The sequence below is a fragment of the Prionailurus bengalensis genome, chromosome D4, assembly GCF_016509475.1.
Source record: "Prionailurus bengalensis isolate Pbe53 chromosome D4, Fcat_Pben_1.1_paternal_pri, whole genome shotgun sequence".
In the NCBI taxonomy this organism is placed as follows: domain Eukaryota; kingdom Metazoa; phylum Chordata; class Mammalia; order Carnivora; family Felidae; genus Prionailurus; species Prionailurus bengalensis.
In genome coordinates this window covers 22,993,238-23,013,235 of record NC_057359.1, presented here as the reverse complement: position 1 = coordinate 23,013,235, position 19,998 = coordinate 22,993,238, and the positions used below count along the sequence as shown (strand labels likewise).

General features: G+C 36.4%; 1 pseudogene; it reads right to left on the bottom strand.

The window, feature by feature from the left end:
• Positions 1-18,129: 18,129 nt before the first annotated feature.
• LOC122474349 lies at positions 18,130-19,997 on the bottom strand (annotated as a pseudogene).
• Position 19,998: the final 1 nt, after the last annotated feature.

Genomic DNA, 19,998 nt, shown 5'->3' with positions numbered 1-19,998 from the left:
TCAGTTAATCTATTTATTTAGAGAGAGAGAAGTGCCAGAGGGGTAGAGAGAGAAGGAGAGAGAATCCCAAGCAGGCTCTGCACTGTCAGCTGAAGGAGCCAGAGGCAGGGTTCAAACTCAAGAACTGGTGATATCATGACCTGAGCCAAAATCAAGTGTTGGATGCTTCACTGCCTGAGTCACCCAGGTGCCCCAGAGTGATTTGTTTCTAATGACCATCAGCACATGCTACTCTCTGATAATGGCCCTCGTGTGACTAAAGCCTCCTTGCTCCTGCAGAGAAAACAGGGTTGGGGATTTATATCCCTTGGGGTAGCCCTTAATCAATACCTAAGTAATGTGGGAGTATAAATGTCTATGGATCTGGGCATATTCTGAGTATAATTTGCACTTTGGAACAGCCTCGCAGGACCAGACTAAGACAGGGACTTTACCTAAAAACACACATACCCTTGCTTGGCTTTTTCTCCTTCCTTTCACTCCCTTACTCATTTCATCTGGGAGGACCTTCTTAAGAAATCACTTGCACACAAAACCTCATCACAAGGTCTGCTTATGAAGAATCTAGCCTGTCTTATATCTTGGTCAAAACAGTTCAGAACTTGGTCCCACCATGTTTTCTGCAATTATCCATCATCTACCAGGGGTGCTAGTTTTCTCATCCACTGTATTTACCCACAGAACTCTTTAAGTTTCCCTGCTATTTCCCAAGTGACCTCTGTGAGTATGAAATCTTCCTACCTTTCACAAACAAACTCTAGATATCACTCCCACCCCATGCATAGCTCAAGGCCCTACCCATGGTAAGTGCTCAATAAAAATGATTTGAACTGGTGCTGTCCCCCCATGAAATTTACTTTGACAATTCTAGCACACATAACTCTAGCTGTATTCTCCAACTTCTGTATTTAATGTCATATCCTCATTCATTTGTTGACTTATTCAACAGGTATTTATGTGATTATTAGGCCCCAGGGACTGTGCTCATCATGAAGAATAAAACAATGAGTAAGGATATTATTTCTGACTCCATGGAGCTTACAGTCAAGTTAAGGATACAGATGTTCAGCAAATAATCACACAAATAAATGCTAATTTATAACCATGAACATCTAAGGTGAGATAAATGGTGCTATGAAAGAAGACGAAAGTAATAAATGTCCTTAGCTAAGATTTCTCTGAATAAATAGTGAAGAAATGATGACCTAAAATTATTGTCCTGTTCTCTATTTTAGGGGTTCTTGGTTGCACCCCCCCAAAATTGCATACAAATTTTGTGTGACCATGTATTACTCTTATAATAGATTTTTCAAGGGGTCCATAACCACAATTTTTGCATTATGCCAATCCTATATGAAACATGTGTTGTTTATTAATTGCCTCCTATGTATGTCCTGTCCGGAGGTCCCTGTTCATAGAAATGTTGACGTTTTTTTTTCTATTTGATATCATTTAGTATAATGTTACCCATATGGTCATCACTTAACAAATTATTTGTTTTCCTCCCCTGTTTTTAGCCTGAGTATTTCCACAGAACTCAGACTTTCAAAAATAAAGTCTCATTCTTTATTGAATAAAAGCCCAGTTTGAGCAGTGGTGGGTGGGATGAAAATGATTATCTTGGTTTTGTTTGGGTACCAGGAAAACAAGAGCAACAAAACAGGATTTGCATGTTAAAACCTGCTTGTGCTAGGCCAGTGCCAAACAATTGTCACTACATAGAAGCTTCAGAGTTATGCTTCTTCAGAGAATTAACACCCTCATTCTGGGAACTCTCTGCAATTGCCCCATCCCCAAACCTTAGGTATCCTAAACGTACACCTGTTACCTAAAAGGTAAAAGCAAAAAACATTCATTTCATACACAAAAAGTTGAAATTTGATTACTTAATCAGGTATCCTGATCAATTTCAAAGAAAAATAGAATAAAAAATTAAAATTTAATTTCAAATGCCACTGAAAAATATCTATGACTATATATACATTGAAAATGAATGTTATATATGTACAGACTAAAAATTAAATATGAATTTATCTATTTCAGATATTAATACTTTTAATTCATATCTTTAGTAAGGCACTTAGACATGTTACAAATAGAAAAATGTATACATAAACCACAGTTCTTAACTGACGTCAGTAAACATAGGAACATAAAATCAGGAAAGAAGATTATGCCAGAATCCAATATATCTCCAAGGTATTGCTAAAAGTGCAACAATATGAACAAGTTGTACTTGAAACCCAGGTCCAACAGACCTGAAATAATGGTGCAAAATGTGCAAAACACAAAAACCATTACCATATTCAGGAGAAAAATATTAAAGCAAGAATTAAATTGAATAATCAAAAGACAAAAAAGCATCAAGTTAATTGTACACACCCATCAAAATCTAAGAGGGAAAACCACCTGTATAATTCTACGTTCTCATTTCATGCTTTTCTTAAACTTGAAACTCAGAGTTTCAAAGATTGGTTGTTACTAGAATGTCCTGAACAGATGACACCATATCCACACATCCACATTTTAATAGACTGCCACTCTTGAATGACCCAAACCATCTGGGACCAAACACCAAATTTTAAAAATGTATTTCCTTTTCCCATTGGTTGAGAACCCTTGTACCTCTGCTCAACACTTCCATCATAGGTGTGCAATAAAGGGAGAAGACATCAGATGCAAACAATGCTGGCACTTCATAACAACTCACATACAAAGTTTGACAAAGTAGTTGAAATCCACAGTTCATTCTCAAAGCAAGATTTGATTTATGGTTTCTCACTGAAGGGTTTCCTTTCTTTTAACATATATGATTGAATGCATGCTAAGTAGCTATATATTAGAAACCAAGCCTCAAAAACTACTTTAAGAAGGAAACATCAGACACCAAATTACTTTCCACACAGGGAATGATAACAGAGTATGAAGGAGTGTAAGACTATCTAATTTTGCCATCTATCGCTTCTGTTTTATAGGGCCTTTGAGCCTTGATCTGGTTCTTAACATGTCCTCCCAGGAATGTCACGCTCCCATAGACACAGTCAGCAATTCTCCATGTTAACTCCACCCTCTCTTCCGCTGTTTCAGTGCGAGTAAAGGAAAAGTAATTTTACTATAAACAAAAGCAGCTTTGATCTAACTCTCATTTTTTAAAGTAATTTATTCTTAAACATCAGCATTTGAATTCTTAATGGAAAATTATCTGCTACACGTTTCATGAGTGATGAAGATTAACCAATATACTCATATCACAAAGTAGACGGCTGCTGGCCTCAAACAACAAACACTAACTCAAATATTCTAACCGTGAGGTATCTTGCATGATGTCACAGAACTGAAAGACTTGGTAGCCATTTAGTCCTATATTTTGCAACTCCTCTGTCTGGAACTCTCCCATACACTGAAAGACTACTATAATTTTTCTTTTCTTCCCTACTGACAGTTCTACCCAGGGTGAGGGGAATGAAGGTGATGCAACCATACTAGAAAAAGGAGATAAGTTAATGAATACGGTGGAGGAGGTTTCACATTCACATGTGTGTGTTGTATATAATGTGATCGTGGATGAGTGCCGTGGATGAAATGATGTGTTTCAGGCCAGGCAACTGGCGCTTCACTGTGCCCAAAGAAGGTTCACTGGGCTGTCCTTGACAGGAAAGATTCACTAAAATCAGTGAGATAGGCCCTAAATGTTTTTAATTCACCTCATTGTCAGCCCAAGTGCCCCATTGTTCAAATAAGATTCATAGTTGGGTTGCTTTCACTATACAAATAAAAGGACCCAAGAACTTTCCTATAACAATGGATTTTTTAAGTTGGCATATTACATCCCCCCCTCCTTCATTCCCAAGTCAAGGCACCCCTCCAATGGCTTTGATTAATCCTTTTGTAGAGTTATGAACTTGGAGAGCTTTTTAAGGAGAAAAGGATTATATGCCAGGTGGGATGTAGTCAAAGCTGTCACAGCCATGGTTGTTTCCCGTCATAATCCATCTTGCTGAATCAAAAAGCAAACTGTGAATAAACAGCTTAGGCAGTTTGTTTGAAGATACACTCCTGGGGCGCCTTGGTGGCTCAGTTGGTTGAGCATCTGCCTTTGGCTGGGTCACGTTATCATGGTTCATGGGTTTGAGCCCCCACATCGGGCTCTCTGCCGCCCCCACAGAACCAACTGCATATCCTCTGTCCCCCTCTCTCTCTGCCCCTCACTTTCTTGTGCACACTCTGTCTCTCTCTCTCTCTCTCTCTCTCTCAAAAAATAAATAAATAAATAAATAAATAAATACTTAAAAAAGATATACTCCTGTCTAGGAGGGATTAAGTCATGGCTACAGTTTGTTTGGAAAATGATTATCCATATAAAAATTATTAAATTCATGTGGCATATCATTCAGCCAAAATGTTTTATAACTTTTCATCTCTGGATCACAGTGATAGTAATGCTATAGTTTTCATACTGAAACACAGAGCTTCTTCACAGTCTTTGAAAACACTGTCAATTTTTTGCATTTGCCACAAGAATACACAAGATGTTGACTTTCATACTTTTAAGTAATGAGGATTCAGTCTCTACCTTTAAAAAGAAATCACAGCCATACCAGTTATGGAGGGAAGGGGATTATTTTAGTATTTATTCCAAACAACCATGCTCCATAGAAGTCACATTCATGTCCTGCTGCAACAGGAACACAGATTAGGTAGCTAAGAGCTTGAGCAAGAAGGAAAAGATAAAGCCACTCCTGTGATATATTTCAAAAGTAAAGTGTTTTCCCTTACAATGGGAGTTTTCATCTGGCACCTGGGTGGCTCAGGCAGTTGGGTGTCCAACTTTGGCTCAGGTCATGATCTCATGGTTTGTGGGTTCGAGCCCCATGTCGGGCTCTGTGCTGACAGTTCAGAGCCTAGAGCCTGCTTCAGATTCCCTGTCCCCTTTCTCTCTGCCCCTTCCCCATTCATGCTCTGTCTATCACTTTCTCAAAAATAAATAAACATTAAAAAAAATTTTTTTTAAAAGAATGGGAGTTTTCATCATGATAAATGGATATAAATCTTAGAATACAACATAATCTCTTTAAATATCTAAGCAGTCAGCCTCCTTTGTATCACCAGCTACTGCATATTTGATACTCAAGGTATTTTTGATATTCAAATAATCCTCAAATTCAGATGGGGGCAGGAGATTTTTCAACAATACTAAATGGTTGCTATTTATCAGACTCCATGGCAGGTCTTAGATAAACAGGATTAATAAACCCTGGCCCTCTCTTCTTGAGCTCAGAGTCTAGTAAAGGAGACAAACACGTAAACAATAGACTACTAAGCATTATGATAAAAACCACAATAGAAGGGTAACCATTGGGTTGAATAGGCAGAACTCCAGAGAATATGGGGGGGTGGGAAGAGTGACAAACAAAAAATTCATGTGTTCCCATCACAGGCCCTTTGTAACCAATCCACAGACTCATTTTTCTCTTACTCTTTGAAGGAAAAGTTGGGTGAAAAGAGATCCCATAATTTCCTTAAACATTCTACTTTAGAGTGTTTAGAGCTAGAATAATCTAGCTCCATAATTAAAATGTCCACTCTAATTTAATAATCAAAACACTAAATACACTTAAAGTGAAAAATTCCCTCTGTCAAATTGGTAGTACTTTTAGGCTGGGAGGAAAGAAAGATATTATCTTCCTTTTCTCTATTTCCCTGCCATGCCATTTTCTTACCCACCCCTTACCCAGCTCCACATACAAATTTGCCTCTGCTTTCACCAGAGATGGAGCCAGACAAAGGGAAGACAAGGAAGGATCAGGAAGTGTCTTGACTCAGCTGGTACCCTTAGAATCTGAACAAAACAGATTCTTTCTCTCATAAGGTGCTTTCATGTATTTATTCCACAAATATTAATTGAACACCAATTACATGCCAGGCACTGTTCCAAACACTGAGGACACCTAATAAAAAAAACAAAGCCTTTAAGTCTATGGACTTTATAGTCTAGTGCGGGCTATGAGAAAAAAAAATTCAATAGGAAAAAAAAAATAGGGAGCATGTAAGAGTTAAATGCTATTTTACCTAGGTCAATCAAGAAAGCTCTTTTTGGTAAGGTGATATTTGAGCAGAGATATAAAAACAAACAAACAAACTGAAGCATTTAAGCCAAACAAATGTCAGAGTAAAGAGCATTCCAACCTGAGAGAATAATAATTGCAAAGGCCCTGAGGTAGGCAAATGTTCAAAGAACAGCAAGAAGGCCAGTAGCATAGCTAGAGTAGAATAAGGGAAGGAAAGAATGTTGGAGATGAGGCCATATGGAGATCATATGGAAGGTAATGAGAGGCCACTGGGGTTATTTTCTGTTAAAAAGAGAATCTTGAAAGTTTTGAGCAGTGATGTAAAATGATACACATTTTTACACTTGATCTTAGCCAAAAGGCTGAGAAGCGATAAAATGATACACATTTTTAAAAAAATTACTCTGGCTTCAAGGTAGAAAGTAGATTATAAAGTACACAAAGAAGGAGGAAGACAATTGGGAGGCTACTTTAAGAATTCAGACCAGAGATGATGGTGGCTTGAACCAGTATGATAGAGAAAAAGGAAACAGAATTGAATAGATTCTGGATACACTATAAAAGATTTAATGATGGACAAATTACAGGACATAAAAGTGAGAAAGAAGGTTAAGTGGACTCCAAAGTTTTGACCTGAGAAACCTAAAGAAAGATACACTGAGCTAGGGAAAAATGTGAGAAGATAAGGTTGAATTAAAAAGAACAAACAAAAACAAGGTTTTTATTTTATACATGTTGATTTAAGCTTCCTATTTGACATCTAAAATAAATATAGAAATAACTTGTTCAGTAATCAAAATTGGAGTTCAGAGAAGTCCAGCCTGGTCAGCACACATCATATTCAAAGACATAAACATGGGGCGCCTGGGTGGCTCGGTTGGTTGAGTGGCCGACTTCAGCTCAGGTCATGTCTCACAGTTTGTGGGTTTGAGCCCGCATTGGGCTCTGTGCTGACAGCTTAGAGCCTGGAGCCTGGTTAAGAGTCTCTGTCTCCCTCTCTCTCTCTCTGTCCCTCCCTTGATTACGCTCTCTTTCTGTCTCAGAAAGAAATAAACATTAAAAAAAATAATAAAGACATATACATGGAAATGGATAGGTAGAAAAGTGATATCAGGCCAAATACCTGAAAAACCATAGTTGAGAGTATATTTATGGTACTCCAAATTACTAGGAGGAAATATATTATCAATAAAATATCACCTCTAAATATTCCTTCATTTTAAAACATGTAAGTGTGAAAAAGTATTCCATCTTATATCTACTTCCAAAGTTAACCATAAATCTTGGAAAGCAAAATGGTAGCTGGGAGGTCAGAAAATTCTCAAAAAGATTTTTCAAGTAATGAGAAAAAAAAATTTTAAATAAACACTTAAAATGTGAAAAAGTCTAACATTTTATATTTTATTCTAATGTTACTATAAATCTTGGAAAGTAAAAGGGTAGCTGGCAGGTTAGAAAATTATCAAAAAGATTTTCCAACTAAAGAGAAAAAATTTTAAATAAATGCTTTAAATAAATTCAAAGAGGGATACTCATAGTTGCAACGTGGAATCCGTTGTTTTAATTGCCATAAAAATATAAAGTCAGTAAGATATCAAATGATCTATAAAGACAGTTTAATATCAAATAATTCATTTCCCTCATTGGAAGTATAACTATGATTAATCTGAGACTCTGCTTCTCTAGATAGTGATAACACAGTATAAATACCTACAAATGTGAAATTAGAGATTCTACTCCATTTGACATTTTCTAAGAGGATACATGCAGATTAAACTATCGAATAAAACTCAGTCATATATGCTTTGATGTTGTAAAATTATTGCCCTACTACAACCCAAGTCAGAGAGAGGAAGGGACATCTGGGTGGCTCACAGAGAGGAAAAATTAATATTGGTCTACTAAATATCAATAGTGTTCCCTGTTTTGAGATTCATAGGAGACTTGTTAAATGTCGATTATATCGTAATTAAAAAAATAATAATAGGAGCCACTATTACAGAAGGAGATTACAGATAGGGAAACGGAAGAAGCTAAAATTAACCCTGCAGTTTAGGATGTTTGATTGTAATTGGAGGTACTAGTGAAAACTCATAGTGTAGAGTGAAAACCCATAGATGTAGAATGAATATAGATGCATATTGTGTGTGTGTGTGTGTGTGTGTGTGTGTGTATCTACTGAGAAGGAATGGGAACAACAATACTCCAGTAACAATGAACACACTTAGCAGCCTTAGCACACATATTTTGGCTTCTAGATACCATACTCCAGCTAACAGAACCAGGATATACTACAGAAATGGCTTATTCTAGGACTGCTGCAGCAAAAATACCAGATGGTCTTACACAACACACATATGGTGCTGTATAAGAAAGTAAGAAAATGTCCAAAGAATGATGGAGATATGTCAAAAGTACCCAGAAGTTAGTTTGAAGGGGCTCCCACTGTCCAAACCTGTGACAATATGGACATCAAAATAAATATTGATAGTAACAGACTATACTTACCTAAATAAAACAGAAAATCCTGAGCCCATCTGAGTAGAAAGGAATAAATGAATGGAGAAAGACAAGTTTGATGAATAAAAAGATATATACATAGTCTTAAAGTACCTCCTGACAAAAGTCATTACAAAGAAGAAAAGTGTAAAAGTCTGGCACACAACAACTTAATCAAGTGATTAAACTGAACATCATCAGTAATAGGATTAATAAACATCAAGCATGACTTGATAGGATGAAAGAAGAAATCAGCCTCACTTGTGTGCTATTCTTACCAAAGACATATAACCTACAACTAAATATGAGGGAACATCAGACAAACCCAAATGGAGAGACATATTATAAAATTAATGGCTTGTAATATTTAACATTTATGACCATCAAGCATCACTGAGGAACCATTCCAGACTAAAAGAGACTACTCATTACAAAACTTTTCAATTTTTTTACCATGTGCATTTACTTCCTGCTCAAAGTTTATTCATTAAAAAATTTAAGCAAACACAATTTTAAAACCATGAAGAGTTTGACCCAGAAATTCCAACTCCAGATGTATACTTTAGAGAACCACTTAAAAATACGCACAATGAGGCACATACAAAGTTGTTCACAGCAGCACTGTTTATAATAATGAAAAACAGGAAACAAATGAGCAGCAATCTAAAACAAAAAAACTTCTGAATATCCATTTAAAAAAACACTATGCAGCAGTTAAAAGGAATGAGGTACATCTACATGCAGTATTATGGGTAGATTGACAAGATATCTGTTGAATTAAAAAAAAATACATGCTGCAGACCAATATGCACAATTAGATACCTTTTTATGTGAAATAAATAAACTATACATATTCTAGGTCAATGAATAGCACAGAATGTATACCACACCCATGACAGTGGTAGAGGGTTTACATCCTTGGAAGGGGTGACCAGTGGGGGTCTTTAAACTTATGGAGGCTGCTTTAATTTTTAATATAACTTAATCATATATTGCTTACATTTTAAAAAGTAATTTAAAGCAAAAACAACAACAGCAAAACCTGACCTACAGGAGCTGGCAGTCTATCTTCGAAATGTAGTGGAAAATGAGAACTCTAGTGTTTCTCTTCTGTCAAGCATAGTTTTCCATCCAATCACCTGATCTTTCAGGAACTTTACCCACTTCGTGTTATCCAGGAGGCAATCAACCCAGTGCCATTCTGATCATAAAGGTGGGTCCATAACCTAGTCTGGCTCATCAACACCTCTGTCCCTATGACAACATTTTTTGTTCAGGAATTAACAAATATTCCATACGAGACCAATCAGAGCATTTTTTTTTTATCAAGCTACTTTGGATTCAATTTCTATCCACTTGTATCCAAAATAGTCCTGACAAATATAGGGAGACACATTTAAACAGATATTTTCAATAGGATAAGACAAGTAAAAGAGAAACACTATATGAAGTAGCATATTACTTAAGATAGGCTGTTATATATTAAATATGTGTATGATAAACCATAAAGTAACCACTAAAAAAACACAGAGCTAATAAGTCCCAAAATAGAGGGAAAGTGATATAAAAATTACTCAATCCAAATGAGGTGTGAAAAGTGTGAAAGAAGTACAAATAACACAAGGGACAAACAGCAAATGAATAGCAAGAAAGTAGAATTAAACCCAAGTAAATCAATAATCACATTAAATGTAAACAGTTTATATTAGTTTTCCATTGCTAACACAACAAATTACCACAAACTTAGTGTCTTGAAACAATACAAAGTAATTATCTTATAGTTCTGAACAAGAAAACTCTGGTACAGACCTTACCAGGCTAAAACCAAGATGCCTACATGGTTTATTCCTCCTGGAGACTCTGTATTTGTTTCTTTGATCATTCAAGTTGTTGGCATAATTAAGACCCTTCCAACTGTATAAATGAAATCTATTTACACTCTGTCTATCAGCTGAGGGCTATTATAACTCCTAGTAACTGTCTGAGCTCATGGTTGCCTTCCCCCATCTTCAAAACTAGCAACAGAAGATCAAAGACTCTCTTACATTTTGAATTTCTCCCGCCTCTCCTTCTGTCTTCAAATCTCTCTGATTTCTGCTGGGAAAAGTTCTCAGATACTAAGGGCTCATGTGATTCTACTGGGCCCATAGGGTATTTCAGGATCTTCTCATTTTAAGGACAGCTGATAAACAACTTAAATTCCATCTGAAAACCTAATTATTTTACACCGTGTAAAGTAACATATTCACAGGGGGACATGAACATCTCCTAGGGGCCATTATTCCACTTACCACATGGTCTAAATATTCATTAAAAGACAGAAACTGTCAAACTGGATTAAAAAGCAAGACCCAACTACACACTACCTATAAGAAACCCACTTTACATATAAAGAAACCAACTGTCTAAATTAAAAAAAAAAAAAGAAAGAAAGAAAGAAAAAGATAAACCATCCTAATAAAAAAAAAGCTGGATAAAGTAACGTGATGGAAAATAGTAGAAGAGGGAACTCCAGGAAGCTTTAAAAAGCTCTCCCATATACCAGAGAATCTAGAAATCCAGACACATGTACACAGCAGGACATATGTACTAAAAGACCTCAGAAAACAATAAGCTTTTACCTGTAGTTAATCTTTAGGTTCAATGAAAACAAGAAGTAAGTGCTCCAGCACAGAGCCAATTTGCAAAGACCTGGAGTCTATTCTTTCCTTTCCCTTTTTTTTCTTTTCTCCATTCATTTAAGAAAATTTCCAACAACTCACTAAGAACTAAATACACAGGCTTCAAAGACAACACATAACAAAGAATAGTCTTTACGAAAATGGTATAGACCAAAATAGAAGGGTTGAATCATTATATTGAACACCTGAAACTAATATCACACTGTATGTTAACTAACTGGAATTTAATTAAAATTTTTTTGAAAAATGAAAAAAGGGGTGTTGACTAACTTGATTGTGAAATGATTGCACCTATCTGAAAATCTATTAAAAAAACACTGAATTATAAACTTTATATGGGTGCACTCTGTGGTATGTGAATTATATCTAAATAAAATTCTTTTTAAAATAGTTTCAAAAGTCACTAAACAAACTACAACCTACAGCCAGCAACACCTAATCCTGGGCATGGGTAGGAATCTGATTTCCAGAGTAAAAACTCAAAATGCCCAGTTTTCAACAATAAACTATGAGGAATGCAGAGAAATAAAAAAGTATGTTCCATTCACAAGAGAAAAACAGAAATTAACAAAAACTATTAAGAAAAGTACAGACATTAGACTTACTAGACAAAAACTGTCTTAAATATACTCAAAGAGCTAAAGGAAGCCATGGAAAAAGAACTAAAAGAAATCAGGAAATTGACACCTCAACCAATAGAGAATATCAAAAAAACAGATAGAACTTATAAAAAGGAACCAAATAGAAAACTTGAAGCTGGAGGGGGACCTGGATGGCTCAGTTGGTTAAGAGTCTGACTTCGGCTCAGGTCATGATCTCATGCTTCATAAGTTTGAACTCCATGTCAAGCTCTGTGCTGACAGCTCAGAGCACGGAGCCTGCTTTGGATTTTGTGTCTCCCTCTCTCTCTCTGTCCCTCCCTCACTTCCACTCTGTCTCTCTGTCTGTCTCAAAAATAAACATAAAAATAAAAGAGATTTACCAAGATAAAACACATTCTGTATTGAAACATAAACATAAATCTCACACACACACACCACCACCACCACCACCAAACAAATTTAACTATTCAAATTGGACAAAGTATGTACTCCTACCACAGGGAATTTTTTAAATCAATATCAGAAAAATCTGGGGGCACCTGATTAGCTCAGTCAGTTGAGCATCCAACTCCTGATTTCAGCTCACGTCATGATATCACAGTCATGGGACTGAGACCCACATGGGGCTCCACAGTGAGTGTCGAACCTGCTTTGGATTCTCTCTCTCCCCCTCTCTCTCTGCCCCTCCCCAGCTTGTGCACGTGTGCTCTCTCAAAACAAACAGACTTTAAAATAAAAGAAAACTCTTTCAAAATCCTCCAAATACAGTACAACCTTGGATTACAAGGAACTTGTTCTGCAAGTGTTCCACAAGAAGAGGGAACATTTCTAGTAAATTTTAACTTGATAAATGAGCAATCTCTTGCAATACAAGTAGTACGTGATGCCAAACACCACATAATCACAACTGAGCCGATGGTTCTTCTCTCTCTCTCTCTCTCTCTCTCTCTTGCTGCGGGATTATGGGAGATCGTCTCCCATGCTCAGATGCTCGGTCTCACGCCATGGTGTTTGGGAGAAATCAGTGATTTTTCAGAACATTGGAAGGTGCCCACAACTGCCACTAGTGTAAATTTTTGTCACTTCAAAGCACCTATGGATAGTCCTTTGCTTTTCCGTACAAGAGTAAGGTTAGGAATGCTTTGCTTCATTCTAGGTCAAGCTGCCTGCAGGTATAGACCTTTCCTCTGCTGCCTTATTGCCAGTTACATAAAACAGTATATGACAAGAGTTTACTAGTACTGTAGTGTAGTCAAATTCCATTAGTGACAGTGAAAGTCATCCTACACAATAACCCGCCTCTGTCATCTCCCTCACCCCAGCCACGAAGGTTTTCAAAGGTTAGTGCAGGTTAATTCTTTATTTTTCTTTATATTTTGTATTTCTTTATTATTTTGTATTGTATTACATTATTGTAATCATTTTTATATGAATATTTTGGGGTTGTGGAATGAATCACCTGAGTTTCCATTATTTCTTATGGGGAAATTCCCTTTGATATACAAGTGCTTTGGATTACAGGCATTTTTTCAGAACGATTATGCTTGCAAACCAAGGTTTTACTGTATATGGAAATTAAATAAAAGTTCTAAATAACCCATGAATTGGATCAAAGAAGAAACCAAAAGGGAAATTAAAAGTATTTTGAACAGAATGAAAACAGAACACAACATACTGAAATTGTTGAGATGCAGTTAAAGCAGTGTTCAGAGAAAAATTTATAGCACTGGATACCTATATTAAAAAAGTCTCAGGGCGCCTGGGTGGTGCAGTCGGTTAAGCGTCCGACTTCAGCCAGGTCACGATCTCGCGGCCCGTGAGTTCGAGCCCCGCGTCAGGCTCTGGGCTGATGGCTCACAGCCTGGAGCCTGTTTCCGATTCTGTGTCTCCCTCTCTCTCTGCCCCTCCCCCGTTCATGCTCTGTCTCTCTCTGTCCCAAAAATAAATAAACGTTGAAAAAAAAAATTTTTTTTTAAAAAAAGTCTCAAATCAGTGACTTTACTTCTACCTTAAGCAACTAAAAAAAGAAGGGCAAATTAAATCCAAACCTGAGAAGAAATCATTGAAATAGAAAACACATACCAAAAAAAGTAGAAAAAAAATCATTTAAACCAAAAACTAGTTCTCTGAAAAGATATAATAATAATAATAATAATAATAATAATAATAATAATAATCAACCTCTAACCAAACTTACCAGGTAAAAACTAAGGAAGTCACAAATTACCAATATCAGGAATGAGAAGGGGAACATCACTGCAAGATCCTAAACACATTTGAATGATAATAAGGGAATATTCTCAACAAATTTTTACTAATAAGTCTGGAAACTTAGATAAAACAGGTAAATTTCTTAAGAAACACAAACTATCACAACTCACTAATATGAAACAGATAATTTGAATAGCTCTGTAACTATAAAGGAAATAAATTTTTAACTTAAAAACTCCCAAAAAAGAAAATCTCCAGCGTCCTATGGTCGCACTGGAGAAGGGTTAGAAGGATTTGGAGAATTCAACCAAGTGTTTAAAGAAGAATTACCACCTTTTCTACAAAATGTCTTCCACAAAATCTCTTCCAGAAAATAGAGGAGGAGGGAACACTTTCCAATTCATTTTACAAAGTATGACCCCAGTACAGAAATGAGGAAAAATCAAGGGGTGCCTGAGTGGCTCGGTTGGTTAAGCATCCTACTTCGGCTCAGGTCATGATCTCACAGGTCATGAGTTTGAGCTCTGCATCAGGCTCTGTGCTGACAGCTCAAAGCCTTGAGCCTGCTTTGGATTCTGTGTCTCCCTCTCTCTGCCTCTCTCCCCCTTGCACTTTCTCTCTCTCTCTCTCAAAAATAAACATTAAATTTATTTTAATATTTTAAAAAAAGAAAAAAACAGTACAAAAATAAGGAAACTACAGATCAATCATTCATGAATATACATGTAAATATCCTTCACAAAATTTTAGCAAACAATATATAAAGGGAATTATATACATAACTAAGTAGCATTTATTCCAGGGATTCAAGGCTGGTTCAATATTAGAAAATCAATCAGTATAATCCACCTTATTTAACAGACTAAAGAAGCCTAATCACAGGATCATATCTATTAATACAGAAAAACACTTGATGAAATTCAACACCTATTCATGATTAAAAACTCTCAGAAAAATAACAAAAGAGGGATGTTCTTCAAATTGACAAAGAGCAACTATAAAAAACCCACAGCTAACATGATGTTTATGGTGAAAGACTGAATGCTTCCACACTAAGATATGGAACAAGGCAAGTCTGTCTGCTCTCACCATTCATATTAATAAACACATATTAATAAACAAAGTTCTGGCCAGTGTAATAAAGTATAGAGATCATAAAGGAGTAAGTAAAACTTCCCTTATTTGTAGACGATATGATTATCTACAAGAAAATCTGAAGGAATCTACAAAAACATCTCTGAGAATTTGTATGTGAGGTCAGCAAGGTCAAAGAATATAAAATAAACGTACAAAATCTATTCTTTTTCTATATATTATCAATGAGAACACAGAAAAGTTTAAAATGCACTATCATTTATAATCACTGAAAAATAAAATATGTGTACAAAACATGTTCAAAACTTAGATCCTGAGAGCTATACAATATTTATGAAAGAAATTCAAGAAGACATAAATGGATAGCTATGTTCATAGGTTGGAAGACTCAATATATTAAAGATGTCCAATTCTCCCTCGATTGACATACACATTTAACACAGTTGCTATCAAAATCCCAGCAGATTTTTCTATAGACACAATTTTCTACAATTTATGTGGAAAGGCAAAGGAACTGGAATAACTAACACAATTTTGAGAAAGATGAATAAAGCAGAAAGAATCAGTCTTTCAATTTTAAAACTTAATTTATTACAGCTACAATAATCAAGACTATGTGCATAATTAACACAGATAGATACATACATCAATGAAACTGAATAGAGAACCAATAAACAGAACCACACAAATATATTCAATGAACTTTAGACAAAGTACAAAAGAAATTCAATGGAATAAAGCTAGCTTTTCAATAAATAATGCTGGAGTAAGTGGACATCCATATGCCAAGAAAATGAACTTCAGCCTAAGTCTCATACATTAATATAAAAACTAATTCCAGGTGCCTGGGTGGCTCAGTCAGTTAAGGGTCCAACCCTTGATTTCTGCTCAGGTCATAATCTCACCACTCCTAAGATTGAGCTAGGCCTTCAGCTCTGGGCTGACAGCACAGAGCCTGCTTGGGATTCTCTCTCTCTCTCTCTCTCTCTCTCTCTCTCTCTCTCTCTCTCCCTGCCCCTCCCCTGCTCATGCACTTACACTCTCTCAAAATAAATAAACCTTTTAAAAAATTAACTCAAATGGATCACAGATTTGAATATAAAACTTTCAACAAAACTAGGAGAAACTCTTCAAGATCTAAAGCTAGGCACAGAGTTCTTAGATGTGACCCCCAAAAAATGGCCCATAATAGGAAAGGTTTACCAATTGATCTTCATCAAACTTTAAAACAATTGCTCTGCAAAAGACTGTTAAGAAGATGAAAAAGACAAGCTATAGACTGGGAGGAAATACTACTTGCAAACCACATATCCACCATAAGGTTAGTATCAACAAAATATAAATAACTTTGGCATCTCACTGGTAAAAAAAACAAACAAACAAAAAGAAGCAAATAATCCAACTAGAACGTGGACAAAGACATGAAGAGGTATTTTTTCACCAAAAGACAGATGGCAAAGAGGCCAAAGAAAAGTGTTTAATATCATTCGTCATTCAGGAAGTACAAGTTAAAACCACAATGATATATCATTATACACTTATTACAATGGCTAAAGAATTTTAAAAAATTTTAATGTTTATTTAGTTTTGAGAGAAAGAGAGAGACAGAGTATGAGCAGGGGAGGGGCAGAGAAAGAGGGGGACACAGAATCTGAAGCAGACTCCAGACTGTCAGCACAGAGCACATGGAACTCAAACTCATAAACCACGAAGTCATGACCTGAGCTGAAGTCAGATGCTTAACCAACTGAGCCACCCAGGGGCCTCAAGTTTTTGTTTTTTTTTTTAAATAGTGACAACACCAAATGTTGGCAAGGATGAAGAGAATCTACTGGATCGTTCATATTGTTAATGAAAATATAAAACAGAACAGCCACAGTTTCTGTATCTTAAAAAACTAAACATGCAACTTGGTGATCATCCTATGGGGCATTTATCACAGAAAAATGAAGACTTGTGTTCACACAAAAACCTGTACACAAATGTTCACAATATTCCTATTCAAAACTGGAAAACCCCAGCTGTTGTTCAACCAATGGTTAAAAAAAACTGTAGAACATCCATGCTATGGAATACTACTCAGCAATAAAAAAAAAAAAAAAAGTGAACTGATACACAAAACAGCCTAGGTGAATCTCCAGAGAACTAAGCTGAGTAAAAAAAGGCAAATTCCAGCACATTACATAGCTTATGACTCCATTCATATAAAATACTACTGAAATGGCAAAATTATCAAAATGGAAAAACAGATGCAGGAGGGTAGGGGCAGGAGGTAAGTGTGTCTATATAAAATGGCAATAGGATGAAAAGCTGTAGTGATAGAAGTATTCTATACCTTGACTGTATCAACATCAATCTTGGTTGTCACATTATAGCATACTTTTGTAAGACATTATGATTGGAGGAAGCTGGATAAAGTATACATGAGCTCTACTTTTTTTTAAATTTTTGTTAATGTTTATTTTTGAGAGAGAGAGAGAAAGAGCATGAGCGGGGAAGGGGCAAAGAGAGAGGGAGACACAGAATCTGAGGTGAGTTCTATTTCTTACAACTGCATGTGAATCTGCTTTCGTCTCAAAATAAAAACTTTCATTTTATTTATTGCTTTTGTGTGCACCCATTTAGTTTTATTGTAACAAAGCAACTTGTACACTTTTAATGTTTAAAACTGAGCATCATTTTTCCTTTCCAGTGAAACAAAAAAAATATAAAAATAAACAGAAACAAAATTACAAGAGAATGTCAATGCAAATAAGATCCTATAGGTTCTGCTGATTGTCCCATCGAGTGGCAGGGCTCAAATCATCTTTAGGAGAGAATTTTATTTTAAAAGTATCATCTTCAACTCCAAGGATGTCTGTTAAACATAGCAATTCAACATTCCAAAGGAGAAGCCATGTTGTCAAAAGGCCCACTTAACCCGCCCAAACCTCTCACGCCCACCCTTTGATGACCTTCTATAGCCCCATTTTTTAAAGTTTTTTTTCTTTTTTTAAACATGAGAAAGTAGACAGATATGTGTTGGTAAATGCTAACTGTTCACATTCACATAGAGGCACAGTATAATCTCTGAGCCAAATAGAGAAAGGAGGAAAAAAGCCAGAATTCTACGCACTACTACACGGGGGCCTAGGACCTTCCAGCTTCCAGCAGAGCTAAGGGAGCAGAAGGTTTTTCTTTTTTCCCCACAGAGCACAGTGGTGCTGATTCCATAAAGTTTTTGTTGAGACAGGAAGGGATAAAAATGAATTTGGAACAGAAGGGGGTAGAGAATCTTTTCCCACTATATTCTGCTCAAGTCATTTCCCCCCCAAAATAAGTTGAGAACCGTGGTATAAAGGGAGAGAAAAGAGACTTCAAATTAGTCACCTTCTCCTTCATCCTCCCCTCATCATCATCTTCATCTACTTCACCTTCATCCTCATCTCTGTCTCCATCAGTATCTTCCAATCCCCCCCCTCCTCCTCCTCCTCTTTCTTCTCCTCCTCCTCCTCCTCCCCTCCCCCTCCTCCTCCTCCTTCCCCTTCTTTATCATCCATATCAAGAATCAAGCAGTAGTGTAATGGATCTGGCCAAATATCATCTTTGATGACCTCTCCTAACTCACCTGCACCTGATCAGTAAACCAGGTAAAAAAGCTCTCTGGTTCCTCATGCTGTCTCTTCCTGCTGGCTTTATTCTGCATTTGACTTGAATGTTTCATCAAATCCTTTCCAGAATTCCATTTGATTTCAGTGGACTTTGAAGATGGATCACCACTCTCATTCAGATGAAATTCTTTGGAGAGAACTTTATTTTCAAAGTAAGGGTTTTCATCAAAATAAAATCTATGCTGTAACCTGATTTAATATATTCAAATTCTGTCACTTCAACTCTTGTCAAATAATGCAGTGCCTCTTCATCCTCCTCCCCAAGCAGACACTGTGGATGGCTGACACATGTTGTTACCAAAATATTTGGGATTTTGGAAATAAATTCCTACCTCTTCTGAAAAAATGGTTGGTGGAGTTTGTTATATTTTCTGTTCTACTTTCAAAAGCTCCTCACTGGCTTGTTCATTAAGTCTATCTATTTCATTTTGTATTTCACCAATATGTTCAATTGCTTCTTGTTCTTCTTTTTCTCCCTTTGGCAAGTGCTGAGAGGTCTCACATCTCATCTGGCTTGAGGACAGCAGGTCGTCTCGGTTTCTTTGTTTGAGGCAGGAGTGAAGACTGGCATTAGGGGGCCAGGTTGTGAGGAAAGTCCATGAAACAAGGGCAAATGCAGTTCTGGAAGAAGCTCCAATTACTCAAAAACTTTCATTTTAAAAAACTCAAATGAATGGGAAGATATGGATGTTTGTTATCTTGATTATGATTTCATTATCAAAACTCATCAAGTTGTACACTTTCAAATACATGAGTTTTTTGCATATCAAATATGTCTCAAGAAAGCGGGGGTGGGGTGGGGCTATACAGTATTTTCTTCCTTTTCCCTTTCTAAGTAATTCAGTCTTAGAGCCAACAGGTGAACCAAGCAAAATGGGTATCCACACCAAAAGGGGATAGAGGAGGGCAGTAGAGAGGCGTCAGCAGTGTCCCAGAGCTGGGAGTCACAGCCCAAGCAATACGAAGAGGGGCTTGGCATAGAAGCATTGCCTGGTGCAGTATGGGTGTCTACATAACACAGCTGCCACACACGTTGATATCTAAGTGGTAGAAAAAGATATCCATACATGGATGAGACAGTGGAGATGAAAACTGCATCCATACAGTTGGAATGATTGAACAAGTACATACATATTAAAAAAAATAAGGGAACCAGGTTCCTCACTGTTGAAGAAAGAAGTTAAAAACATGG